The sequence below is a fragment of the Strix aluco genome, chromosome 4, assembly GCF_031877795.1.
Source record: "Strix aluco isolate bStrAlu1 chromosome 4, bStrAlu1.hap1, whole genome shotgun sequence".
Classification (NCBI taxonomy): domain Eukaryota; kingdom Metazoa; phylum Chordata; class Aves; order Strigiformes; family Strigidae; genus Strix; species Strix aluco.
This window is the reverse complement of record NC_133934.1, coordinates 52,548,057-52,562,345: the sequence shown is the minus strand read 5'-3', so window position 1 is coordinate 52,562,345 and position 14,289 is coordinate 52,548,057.

Sequence of the window (14,289 nt, the reverse complement as noted above, 5' to 3'; positions counted from 1 at the left end):
TCAGTCCTCTTTAGATGTCTATAGTATTTAAATAGCACTTAGTGATGTTTGAAGGAGCAAAGCACAGCTCAGAGGGTTTGATACACACATGAAGTTTCACCTTCTAGTGACACCTAGTTATGCTAACCAAGCCTTAATAATTGGTCTTGACATGAATGCATTAATCTTGTCCTTATGTGGTTAAAATTTAGAGTAAAAGTGTGTGAACATTGACTAAGATACTATGCAAATCAAAGTCTAAGCTGGCTTTAGGATCTATCCCTTCATTGAAGTCAATTGACACATCTGAGCAGTGAAAATAGGTTTTACTTAGTTTTTATTAACTAAAATGTCACATTCAATACCATTTTGCCCATTTTATGTTTTGCCTTTGATTTTTTAAGTCTGTCTGAGTTCTGGGTTTGTTCCTTCCTAACTAATGAAGGAAAAAAACCCCCATCAAAACAGAAAAAGACACAGCCTTGTACTAATAGTTCCAAAGTCCAATCAAGACTAGGTTTCTGTTTGAGTTCATTCTTAAAGAGTGCAGCAAACCCTTTTTTTGCTCACAGATCCATGCCTTTAAATATCTTTGAAGGAATATGACATAAAAACATGCTCTGTAAACTTACAGTGAATGAAAAAAGTAAGCTTTCTTTATTTTGCACAATAAATTACAGCTATTTTCTGCAGAAAGGTCTATTCTCTTTCCTGGGTCATCTAATTCCATCACCTTTCAGATATCTCTTGTTGATAAGCCTAAGAAGCCTCTGTAGCTATCTACAGTTTCCATGATGCTAAGCTATAAATACAGAAAACTTAATAAAACTGAAGTACTGTAGCTGCAAGCAAAGAGACAATATCATCCACTTAGAAATTTCATATAGTCAATTGTACAGAGGTCACATTAAATGCTCAGAGCACAATGATGCAGGTAAAAGCCTCACATACGACTGCTTTAGCAGGTCAGTGGTTATTGTGGGGTTTATTCTTTCAGCAAAATCTAAGTCACAAATGTCCAGATATTTAAAAACAAGTTGTTATTCTGAATACTGGAAAAGTTAGCACTTAAAACGAAGAAATCTTCTTAGTAGCCTATCTCCTGCTGCCAAATGTACCCTAGTACACAACAACATATGTACATGGTTATTTTAACATACAAGAAACACAAACTTTGAACCATGTTCAACATCTAAAAACTACACATATCAACTGTCTAATTATGAACCAATAATTGTCTTAGAAACTGTGATCTGGTATAGCAGTTCTTTCTCGCAGAAACACATTTACACCACTAGCGTATTTGATTTTGGTTTACAGAAAGATCCTCCAATGCTGTAATATTGCTAATGAATACTACATCTCTATTAGTCTCTGATTTATTGGCTTACATTCCTGCTATCATGAAGGAAAGATGCCACAAAGTCACTTCAAATAGAATGCAATATGTGTTATGGGAGAAAAAGTAAATACCCAGATATAAAAAGTATATAAAAGTATATAAAATATATATTTATATTCCATTTTCCACTTCAGAAGACAAAAGTAGTTCAATTTTCCTCTGCATGGTGATGCTTTATAATCAAGTTTGTACTGAATAAGTACTTTTCCATTCAGATAGAGAAATCCATGTTACAAAACAAAAGGAAATGCTCATGATTTTGGGGGCAGAGTATTATAAACAAGAATTTCTGCTAGCAACAATTGCTAACTCTCAACATCACATTGAGGCAAACCCCCCAAAAAATAAGTGATGACAAGACTTTCTGTAGCCTTTTGCCTGGTAGCAAAGTGGTCTGTGCAAATCATAGCTAAAGCAATGCTAAAAAAATAATTTGTTTTTATTTTTTATAAAACCATAAGTGCTAGACAGCTAGAACTTTCTTTATTTGCAACATCAACAAGGTAGTCAAACCTTTTAAATGGGGAATTGATGCTTTAAATGCAAACAATTCTCATGTTTTGGGGTCTGGTAGAAGGAATATTTTAGTATAGTAGATTGCCAACAAGCACACTTAGAGAGCAAGTTATAGAAAAATTATAAAAGTTTTTTAAATGTAACATTTTTTGGTTTGGAATTATTTTCCCCATTGCAGTCATTGGACTACTTTTGCAATATTACATTAATAAAACAAAACTGCAGGTTCTTGGCAGTCCTTTTTCATCCTGGGGCTTTAATAACACACATGAATTCAATTTAGACTAGGGTGCTAATGCAGTCATTTGGAAGTCTATGGTTTTGAGATTTCAACAGAAGTAAGTATTGTGAAAATTCATAATGAATACAAAGAAGGAGAAAAAACCCCAAAACTGATCTATATGAGAGATGGAAAAACTCTTTTTTTGTTGTTAAGTATTTTATCAGTGAGGAAAACTAGCTTTAGAGAATTAATGCAACTCTTACATAACCATTAAGAAGAATGAGAAACACAGAAGATAAGAGAAGCAGATAAAGCCTTAAATAATATGAATGAAGTACACGTTCCAGTCATTTTAATATTGTGTAGTATATGAGATAGAACAAAAAAACCCACAACTTTCACCAGCTGAACAGTGAAGACATGATGGCATTACAGCTGATCCTTATAACATCACAGTCTGTCTATTGCCTGAAGATAAAAAAGCAGACCATTGAAAATCCAATTTACCTTTGCAGCACTATGAAATGCTTCAGAGCAGTCAGGTAGAGAAGATCAGTTTTAGGATCCCAGTGCATGCCTCTAAAGTCGTAAATTAACTAGCTAGACCAACACCTAGTTTCATTCCTACAGTTCTGAATTGCATCAGCTGAACTTTACAAGCTTCCACTATTTTGACTGCTTTAACTCCAGCTGCTGGGAAGAAGAGCACTGCTGTGGTTACCTCCACTTGACTGTGTTCAAGCCACAGCTTTGTCTAAGAGCACCCATATAACTGAGGGCAATCCAAAACCTGTCAGGAGAACACTGTTTCCTCCTCCATTTGGCCAAATAGATTATTATTTTATAGAAGCAGTTTCAAGCTCATCACTGGTAGCTGAGACATTTACATGCTGCTGATTACAAGTAGTAATATTAAGAAATTTCATGCAGGTCATTGCTTACTGCTAAACACAGAAAGCCAAATGGTGTGTTCTTGTAAGCTATGTTGCCTTAAGTCACAATGCTTAAAATGGTCTTTCATTCAGTAACGGGAGATCATGTTGATGAAAAAAGTTACTCATGAATACTCAAGAAAAAAATTTTTTCAGTTCTGAGATTAAGTTACTTAAAACAGTAATTTAAATAATTTCTCTTTTTTAGACAGTTCCAATGCTGGGTACCCTGTAGTGCTTGAAATAATTGCCTGTTTAGTTGAAAAAACTCTCATATTTCTTCTACAGCAGATAGTGACCAGATTATTATTATAAACCTCTTAGTTTCACAACACACAGGAGCTCGATTGCATGTTTTAATTTATCTAAGCTCAAAAGTTCCTATAGCATGAAAATTACTAGAATAAAATCTCTATTAGATAGAACAGCAGAGTATTTTTGTTCTAATAATTTAATTATTTTAACATCCATTGACACATACATTTTCCTATAGTTTCTAATTGTTTTCTATTCTCTAGTGTTTAGAGAGATCCTTTGGAGGGGGAGGGGGGAGACAGAATTCCATTTGCTGGAGAAAGAGCTCTACAAAATGGAGTAAGTCCCTGTTAGTGAGGGCCTTACTCTACAATTGCTTATAGTGTAGCATGGTATGTTATATACAATCATAGCAATTTGTGATTAAGGTTGCCCACATAGAGGATGACATGTCTGCAAGGATAGCTAAGGAACATCTGTAGTGCAGGACTAGAGCTCATTTGCAGAGACGGGTGAAATCCTGCATTCCGGACATCAAGATTTTAAAAGAACAAACTCCATACCACTCTCGTGAAATAGATAAATAACTAATCTGTCCAAACCGTTATTTTTACAGCCTTGATAATTACCTTTTTGCTCAGTTATGAAAAATAAACTTGGTACATGTGATTTATTACTTTTAATGTCAGTCTGATGACTTAATAAGATAGTATCTCACACTGAGACCAGCAAATTAAGACATTTGTGATTTATTAATTGGTTCATCTTAAATTACAAATATTTCTGAAGCTAACACATAGAACAGCACCTCATTATTTTGAATATACCTTGTTAAAGGGCCAAGGTCTTGCCTCTTTCCCATGAGGAAACTGTCACTTCATATTGTGCACTTGAATTTATAGAAGCAGTAACTCAAGTGAGCCAATGTTTCAATTACAGGGCATCATATGAGTATCAAAGTACTTTTTCTCTTCTCTCAGTTATTGAGGTTTCAGTCTCAATGGATCTGTGACTTGCTCTACATTGCACTTCCTCTTCTCATATTATAAGTTATATTCTTCAAAGTCAAAGTTCCGTGTGAGCAAAGTATTTCTAGGTCACAGAAATAACTGGGATAAAACACATGTGGTATCGGACAGTTTTACTTGACATAATCGGTCCAAGTCAGGCAAGTCAACAGTATCTGTTCAAAAGGAAATCTATTCACTTATGTTCCCAGAGCTGACCTAATCAATCTTTATGTCAGTGCTTTTCCATCACAGAAAAGAAATATAATAATAATTTACTAGCAGATACTGTATATGACTCCTAACCTCTGCATTCTGCTCTAGGATCATACTCTAATCATCATCATTATCCTCCTTCTTATCCTTAAGTCTCCCTGCATGGAAGGACACCCCTAAGTCCTTTTCTCCCTCTGTTTTCTAATAGTCTTCCAATCTGTACTATAAAATAACACATTAATATCATCTCAGTATGTTTGGGCTATATCCACTGTGCTTTTCAAGATTTGGCATCTGTTTCAGGATTCTTTTTTCTCTTCCTTTTTTTTCCCTCATGTTAAGTGTCTTCAAAAATAAAGGGAAAAACACATGAGGAAATTGACACCTGCTTTACCCAGATTTTCAGTTTTGTGGTAGTCATGGTGCAGATATTGTACTCATGCAAGTCAGTCATATGTAGGAAATTCACCAGCTTGGCCAAAAATGTCATCTTACATTCACATCTGTTGTCTCATCCTCACCCACCCATGATTTTTCTGCTCAATATGCATCGATCTCTCTTTTGCTTCAGAATGATGACTTAAAACTATGCAGCATTAAAAAAAAAAACAAAAAAAAAAAAACAAAAACCAAACTATCAAATAAGTGGTTCCTAATCACTTAGGCAACTCAAAGCTTACCAGATATATAGCCTTGCTTCTGATAGTCACTGTTCCCTTCCATTTACCTCTGTACAGCAACAGAATCCTTAATATAATGCTGAATAAAAATGGAGAAGTAATTATTTGGGGGGCCTACATTAATAAACTTAAAACAGAAGGCAGAGAAAGCTGTTAGTCTAACTACTCGGGGGAAACTATTACTACGGTAGCCCTTTGTCCTAGGGTTAATTGATACTGCTATCCTGAGTATAAATGAAAACACTTCATATCAACCTGCCATCACCTCTCACTTGTTTTCTATTAAACAGATCCCTCATCCTAAAAGGTATTTCTAAGCATCCTAAGTCATACTCTTACCCATACTGACCTGTCTTCTTCACATCATTCTGAATATAGTGTACGGGAAAAGCTACGTGCTGTCTGTAAAGCAGGAATATGTACTGGAAGTCTGAAGGGACTTTGCTCTTTTTGATAATGCCATGGTTTGACATGTCCAAAGAAGAGCAATGAAGCTGGTGAAGGGTCGTCTAGAGAACAAGTCCTATGGGGAGCAGCTAAGGGAACTGAGGTTGCTTAACCTGGAGAAAAGAAGGCTCAGGGAAGACCTTATCAGTCTACAACTACCTGAAAAGAGGTTGTAGCGAGGTGGGTGTTGATCTCTTCTCCGAAGCAACAAGTGATAGGATGAGAGGAAATGGCCTCAAATGGTACTAGGGGAGGTTTAGATTAGATATTAGGAAAAAATTCTTCACTGAAAGAGTTGTCAAGAATAAAAACAGGCTGTCTGGGGAAGTGGTTGAGTCACCATCCCTGGAGGTATTTAAATGATGTGTAGATGTGGTGCTTAGGGACATGCTTTAGTAGCGGACTTGGCAGTGCTAGGTTAACAGTTGGACTTGGTGATCTTATAGGTCTATTCCAACCTAAATGATTCTATGATTTTATGGTTTTTTTGATCTGTTAAAGTGGAAATAAGAAGTCCTTTTGTCATTTTTTTTCTTGTGATTTTGAGCTTTTATCCACCTGGAATTCAGTCTGCAGCTTCCATTTTGGAAAAGTAAAAGATTTCACTATGTGCTGGTACTGTACAGGACCCAATATAAAATATCCTTCTAGAAAGCATTTTATACCTTCTGCTAAATAGTAACACTTATACACAAAAAAAAAAATAAATTTGTTGACCTGAATATGATGTTGTCTGTTGTCTTCAAGAAGTAGCCATGGAGGTTTCTAGTAGTACGATGCATGTCTGGAAAAATAGTACAATAAGATAGAGTGAAAAAGTAAGTACAGATCACACAAATCTTAAGGTCAAACATTTCATATAGGAAAGTAAGATCGAGTGCTGCATAGCCAATTTTCTCTATTTCATCTCCTTTTGCTCTGATCTGTTTATGAATTTTTCAATGAAGATGTGAAGAATTCTTATTTTAAAATGTACTATTATACAGATAGATTAAACACTATTGACTGAGTCTCTTTAAAATTTGGGTTTGTTTCAGTTAAAAATTCAGAGACTAAAAAAAAATTTTAAAAATCACTGTTGTGGCTTGAAACAAAACAAAACGCTCAGTAACCCTCAGCAAAACTAACCAAGATACAAAAGAAACACTAACACAATTTTTTTTTTCCCAGCAAAGCCTGCTTATTGTTTTTGAACTCTATTTTTATTACCAACTGTTATATTAAGAAAGAAATCATGTAATTATCCTGATATCCTCTGTAGAGTGTATAAATTTATAATAGACTATGTAAATAATGAATTAAAATGATGAAATAAGGAATAACTGCATATTATAATTTCTTTCCTTCATCTGAGCACTACTTTAAAACAACTGTTTCAGATCAGAACATTATACCCATTCTTTTCATTTTCATTCATGCATTAGGGACAATGGAGTATAATTAGAGAGCTGTGACCATTTTTAAACCTTACAATTCTAAGCTACAATTTTGTAACAAAATAGATTTATTTCCTTTAGCAATCCTATCTTTTGTTGCACTGTTAAGCATTTTTCATGCTTAATTTCCATTTTGTTCCCTTAATTTGAGTGTCAGAAAGCCTCCATTCATCTCCTATCACAGCATGTGAGCTGCAATGGATTCCTTGTAAACAACTGTTTTTCCTATAGGTGTGTGTGCTACTGAGGTTCTGTGACATTTATGAAGTAAGCTAACTCATATCATCTAATTAAAAAAAAAAACAAAAACAAAAAAAACCAACCATGGAATCCCATCTTTGTCTGAGACCTTTTCACACACATGTGCTAAATACACATCAAAACCATTCCTTTTAGGTACCATCACCAGCAAAAGGAATGGTTTTGGTCAGACAGCCATGTCAAATAATGTATTTTCAGATACTAAACAAGTTTAATTTCAAAGTCAGCTCAGATTTGATCTTTACCACACATACTTGGCAGCTGTTCTAAAAACCTCATTTGTCTGATGGCAAAGTTTTCATGTTTGTATCAGTCCTCATTCTCAGCAGACAGTACACCACCTCCTTGTGCTCTGGTGACAAGCCTCTTCATGCTTCAAAGTTATTTATGACACCTCATCTTCATACTGGTCTCAATCTTCTATCTTCTCCATGCATTTTTGTTGGTCTTTCCTCAACCCTTTCACTCCTCCCCTCTCTTCATCTATTGTCCTGAGTCTTTGTCTAACTCCTCTCCAACTCTGTTTTTCTGGTATTAATGAAATTCTATTTTGTGAGATCTTTTGTGAAACCTTTACTTCTCTTTGTTCCTCATTGCAGGAAGCTTCTTTGACAACTATATTGTTTTCTCCTCTAGCCAGTCTCTTCTTTTGCCTTGTCTTTGACAGCATGAGCTCCTATGGATTGCCCTTCTGCTCTAGAGTTGTGATCCCTTAATATTTTGTTCAGTAAGCATTTGCAAGTCTCAAGACTATCATCTATTCTTTCCCATCATGTTCCTTAGTTACAACCTGTCACTGCCTCCACTTTCATCTAAACACAGTATAAGGAACTAGACATAAGGACATCACATTAGTGCAGGATTACAATCCTGTCTTCACATTAATGTAGTTACAGCTTGTTTACGTGGCACAAGTGATGCTTCTGCTCTGCAATCACAATGGACATTCAATGGCTTAATGGATGTGGGAAAGGGCAAAAGTCCATTTAGGAATTCTAAGTATCAGGCAACCTTTCATGAGTATCTAGCTTCCCTGAAGTGCCTATATACATGATAAGTCCCTATCCTCCCAGAAGTGAAGGGAAGCCTAAAGAAGGCGGCAACTTTATCAGCTGATGTAGTTGTGGCCATGAAACTGGTGCACTACTGCACACGGTTAAGCCATCCCCATATATAATTGTCTAACCTGTGTCACAAAAACTACTATTTTGCCTCAAAATGTCTTTCCTCATAGTTTGAATAGAGTGTCTGAAACTGTCATTCACTGCTCCACCATTACGTTCTTTTTCTCTTCCTTAAGGTGGAGAGGAAAAAGAGAATTGCTTTTTAAGTTCAACAGCAAAGTCACTCTTTCCCTTCACCCACCTGGGTCCTGTCATTGCTGATTCTCTGACATTTTAGGATTTTTGTCTAGTTCAACCTTGTTATGCCCAGAAGCTCACTGTTGTTACTAAGAGCAGGTAACCACCCTCACCACCAATTCATGGAGACAACTATAGATGCCCAGGGCAGGAATTGCTGTCAGCCTCTACTTTGCATACATATACAAACCCTGATTTCTAATCAGCCTAAATATAAATGTGAAGCTAATTGGGCCCATTCTGAACTATAAGGAATTGGGGATGGGGATGGACCCAAAGCTGTCATTCCCTCCCACTGTGGATGTTCTAGCTAACCATCCCAATAAGAACTAGACAAACATATTGTACCTGACAATCCAACCATGAGGTCTTTAAACTAAAGTATTATTGGGGTCACCATTAGCCGGGGTCCTTATTTCTCCGTGCGGGAACAGAAACGACGCAACACCAATGTGATGATCAGGTCGTCCATCTTTCTTAATTCCTTTTTCTGGTTACATTTATATTCTACTAAGTTCTGTACACGCACTCATCTATCTTCTAATAGGCTACAGGTCATCTACACGCGATGTTCACGCGCCTCTACAAGCATTTGCATTGGTTAATTGCAATTAGCACGTAAAGCCCAAAACTTGCCAAAACTCCCTTATCTCATACCCTGTTTTGCTCAGACTTGTGTGCTTTTGCTGACCACAGGTGTTTCTCACTTATCTGCTATCTTGTGTGTTTTTGCTAGCCTTATTTTGCTGGCCTTGTCTTCGTCCTTGCATTCTTCTGTCTGCACTAACTTTCTCCCAGCGCGGCCCAGACTCCTACAAAGTATTATTGCTTATGTTTTAGTGTAGTAACTCAGAGAAAATGTCTACACCTTGATTGCTATATGTCACAGGAGGGGAATTTCAAACTATTTTACATCTTTTGCACATCTATTTGACTATGAATTTCTGTTGAGATACAGAGAAAAAGTGTCCCTTATACCTTATAATCTGGACAAAAGAAATTACACTGAAGGTGTTTCAGGGTAGAAATCGCAATTTATTAATATTACATTTCTAACTCATCTTAAGAGATCAATTTTCCGCATTTCTAGAAAGCAAGAACTTCAAATACGGTAGTATTTGCACAAGATTAACAATTTATGGTGATTCCAATACCTTTAATCATGTTGAACAACACTTTGCTTTGCCAGTAGCCTGAGTTACTATTTGCAGAGAAAATTACTACCCAACAGCAGAAAGAATGGCCTGATTCAGATATGAATTCTAATAAAATCCAAATTTTAAAAAAAGAAAGTTACATGGTGTAATTATTTTTAGGAATACTAATACAATAAAATGGCAATAGTGTTCCTTATACCTTTGTTAGATAGATAGCAGCAATTCAACATGAACAGGATTGTTGCATTTGCACTGAGCTCTAACAAAATTTGTTGAGCCTTTATTTCTGAGAAATTACAGATATTTGTTTCCTACAAGACCAAGTCCTGAAAAGAGCTGTGTCCTGTAAGCCTGGATGTAAAGTTATCACCAGAGGTGAAACAGCATTTTCTCTGCAATAAGGGCAGCAGGAACAGGTTTGATGTGGGAGGTTGAATGAAGTTTAAATGGTATGATTTTTCAAACTCTGGTTAAAATTGTTTACGTAAGGTTGAACTGTCAAACTAGCTGGGTCTCCTTCCTCAGTTCTTTGCTTTTATTACTTGCAGAAGAACTAAATGATAGTTCTCAATGGTTACTTGCATAACACACCTTAATGAGGGTGAAGAAATACTATCTAGGAAGAGAGTTATAACTGGAAACTAGTACACCTTAATTGAAAAAAAAAAAAAATCACTTATAATCGCATTACATAGCACATTCCTTGATAAGGATGTAATGAAATATCATAGCATTAGCTGTGCCCTGCAATGATTCTTCAGACTTCTGTTGAAGAGTATGCATTATTTTCATGGGAATTGAGACAGCCACATCTGTGAACGTAAAGTGTCATTATCATAAAAAAAAAAAAAATATCAAAAAAGGGTAGTCAGCTATGTCAAAACAGAAAACAATCAAGTTCTAATAATCATTCAGGAAGTTATAGGTTGTAAGTACATTGTTTCTTGCAAGTTACTATTTTCAAAATAGGTTATCATCCATATGTCAAGTCCCATATGTTTAAAACTATCAGCAAGTCTAGGATTCTTTCTGATTATGCTGGTAAAGTTTAAAATCCTCCAGTTTTATGCAACTAACTAAACAGTAAACAGAAAAACCTTTAGAGTGCCTCGCCACCCTCAAGAAACAAAGCTGAAAAATTACGTTTTGCATTATACCAATGAAAATTTTAAAATTTATAACTCTGGAGAAGCTATCATTTACAAAAATTATTTTTAGAAGTTGAAAGGAAAAACATAAAATAATACCCTCACATTGCATATTCTCATTGCATTCAGAAAATGGAGGCAAAAGAAAAAACTGAAATTGCCAACATGCAGAATACATATATTTCTATTTTAAGAGTTGAAGAAAGTACTGATCTTTACTATCATCTTTCAAAAAAAAAAAAAAAAAATGGAAACTATAGAAATTGTAACAAGAGGACATTAAATTAAAATCAAACACTACAATAAATTCCATCTTAATCTTACCCTTTTAAAGTAGGTATTATGGTGCAGACATTCATTAGCCAGTCTCGTCCTCTTTTTCTCTTCCTTACGAAAGCTGTCCTACCTTTGGGATGCACAGAGAAATGTGGAAAAAAAAAAAGTCAACTTGTAGAATTAGTATTCTTGCAGTTAGTACTCTTGCATTTTCTTACTTTCAAACACTTGACTTTTCATATATTTTTTGAAGACAATGCAGGACATGAAGTTTTTCAACCAGGAAATCCATCAAGGGCTCACTTTAATTTAGAGCTTAGAATTGGTAACATCAGCTTTAGAGAGTTACTTTCCCTCAAGAAATCCCATATTTAGCAAACCAAAGACTGGTATAAAGAGTTACCAAAGAAGGCTCTTTACCAGATCATCTTTGGGTAGGTGAAAACTAAACTAGTTCTTCATGGGGGTTATTTCACTATGAAGTTGCAACTAAGTCCTGCAAACAGAGGTACCGTGCCAGTCACATGGCAAAAGTGCATGTGCATGTGAGACCACCCTCCACCAGAGCATGCTCTACATACTTGTAATTGAATAGTAAAGAGCTTTGAGTAACACCACAAATGTGTATCACCAGCAAGATGGTGCTGGAAGCATGCTAATTAATTAGGGCTCTGTGGACTTCCAGAGCAGCCTGTTAGCACACCATGGCTTCAGTGTGCTGCTTCTATCCTTTGGTTCTCTGCCACTTGCTTTAGCTGCAGAAAGATGGGGCAAGTGTGTTAAACATGCTCTGGAGGCGTAACTTGTCTGTCAAAGTCTGCAAAGAGATATTCTAGATGATGATGCTTGTTTCCCTCCCTCTGTGAACCCTAGAACATGCACAGGGCAAGGGAGTAACCATGGTACTGCACATGCATGAGGAGAGGGAGGAGCAGGCATGCTGAAGTGGACCCACCACTATAACTTGAAATACTACTAATTAATTCTGCAAGGATTACTTGGATGTTTTTACCCTTTAGCAGTGCTGCACTGGCAAGGCATGCAAGGCCAGAATCCTGTGGAGCTCTGATATGCTCAAGATCACTCAGGCTTGTATTCTTTACTGGTGGCAATTGTAATACATTACTAAGTTAATTGATGCTACCATCAGCAAGATTCATTTGCCTATCATTCTTTCAGGGTCCCCACTTATTTTCTACTGTTGTAGATGATGAAGCTCCAGTCGTACCACATCTGGGCCAAGTACAAAATACAGTTATATGCTAAGCGGTTAGATGAGAGTGATTGAGTGAGCACTTGAAAGGCTGAAGGCAAGATGGCACTAGCTCCCAGTTTGGATGCAATGGCTCAAAATGTTATTTATAACTCTCATTGGCTACCACAGCTAAAAGTGGATGTTTTTGTAAAGCATGTACCCTGCACACTGATTATTTTCTTTACTGATTTGTCCAACAAAATCAACACAACTAACAATATCAACCCAGCTGCTAGAGAGGCAGTCAGCAATGGGCACCATATGTGCACATATCCAATAACACGATTTACATCTTGTACATACATCTTGTCTTGTGCATTACCATGAGATATACTATATCTACATGGTACAAGAATTTAAGGCCATCCTTATTTTAAATTTCCAGGATACAGTGAAGTGTAGTATTTGCAGAGCATGTTGTGCCGGTAAAGCTTATTAGACTTCAGGTAAGTACAGATGTACTGTTTAGTGAACTTTACATCAGAATTCTTATAAAAATAATTTCTACAGGTAATTAAATATTCTCTCAAAATTTTACTAAAAGCTTTTGGCTTAACCATATCTGAATTTCCTCATAGATATGCTAAAGACAGACAGCTAATAAAAGCAAAACTAAGCATTTAAAATATTAAAATATCATGAAAAAAAAAGTTCCAGACAGGCCAGCTTATCACTAGCAATAATAGTATTGTCTCATGATAATCATCATTTAAGATGAACACTGAAACAAAGTTTCACGTACTAAGAATGGCTACAGGAAACTTTAATGTCATCAACTTTGTATTTCTGGTGATAACAGTCTGCCTTCCCTTCTATTTCTTGCAGAAACGTGCTACAAGAAGGTGGAAGGATTGTCCGTCTCTCTATGCACCCTGCAGTCACCAACAGCTTAGGTCCCACACTGTCTGCTGCCTAGAGCAAGGCAGGCAGAGAGTCTCATGCAGGCAGAGATCCTTGAGCAGCAGCACGGGCCACTCCAGGGCTCTGCAGCCCAACCACTGGCTGCCCAGCAGTTATTTCTCTCACTGTCCTCCAGGTAACAACTAGTGGGCATGCCTCAGGCTGGCTACCAGATTACATGTCATGAGTGTGGCACTCTGAAGTTTGGCACAGTAGAAGTCATCCTGAAACCCAGGGTGATAGAAATAACAACTGCAGTCTAGCATTGCCTGCAAGGAAGAGACTGAACGAGGGGATATGGCATGCCATCCAGCTGCCAGGGAAGCAGGTGGAAAGGCTGGAAGATGCTGGCACAGAGTGGGAGAAATAGCACCAAAGGTGTCTCTATTGTTGATCTGTGTTCTTCTGGCATCAAGAAAAAACCACGTATCTTCAACTCTCCTTGAAATACACCAAACACTTCCTTTTTTTATGCTAAGCATAGTACAAACCAGGGAAATGAGCACAAATGTAGAGGTAATTTGGCACTGTTCTTATACGATAGATTAACATAGAAAGGAACATTTTTCAGAAGCGAGTTTCATGTTTCATTCCTTTTTTTTTTTTTTTAAAGAAAAGAAAAAGGAATGAAATGTGAAACTTGATTTTTTTTAAAAAAAAAAAGAAGATAGAAATGTAACACTATTATTTTCTAAAATTTTCTTACTGGGGAAAGAAATAATTTTGATAAATTTCTCTGCTGTGGAGAAGAAAATACCTATATGGCCATCTGCAACACTGTTTAACAAGATACACTGAAATGGAACTACTTAAATACAAAAGCAAGTGGGGAGTAGAG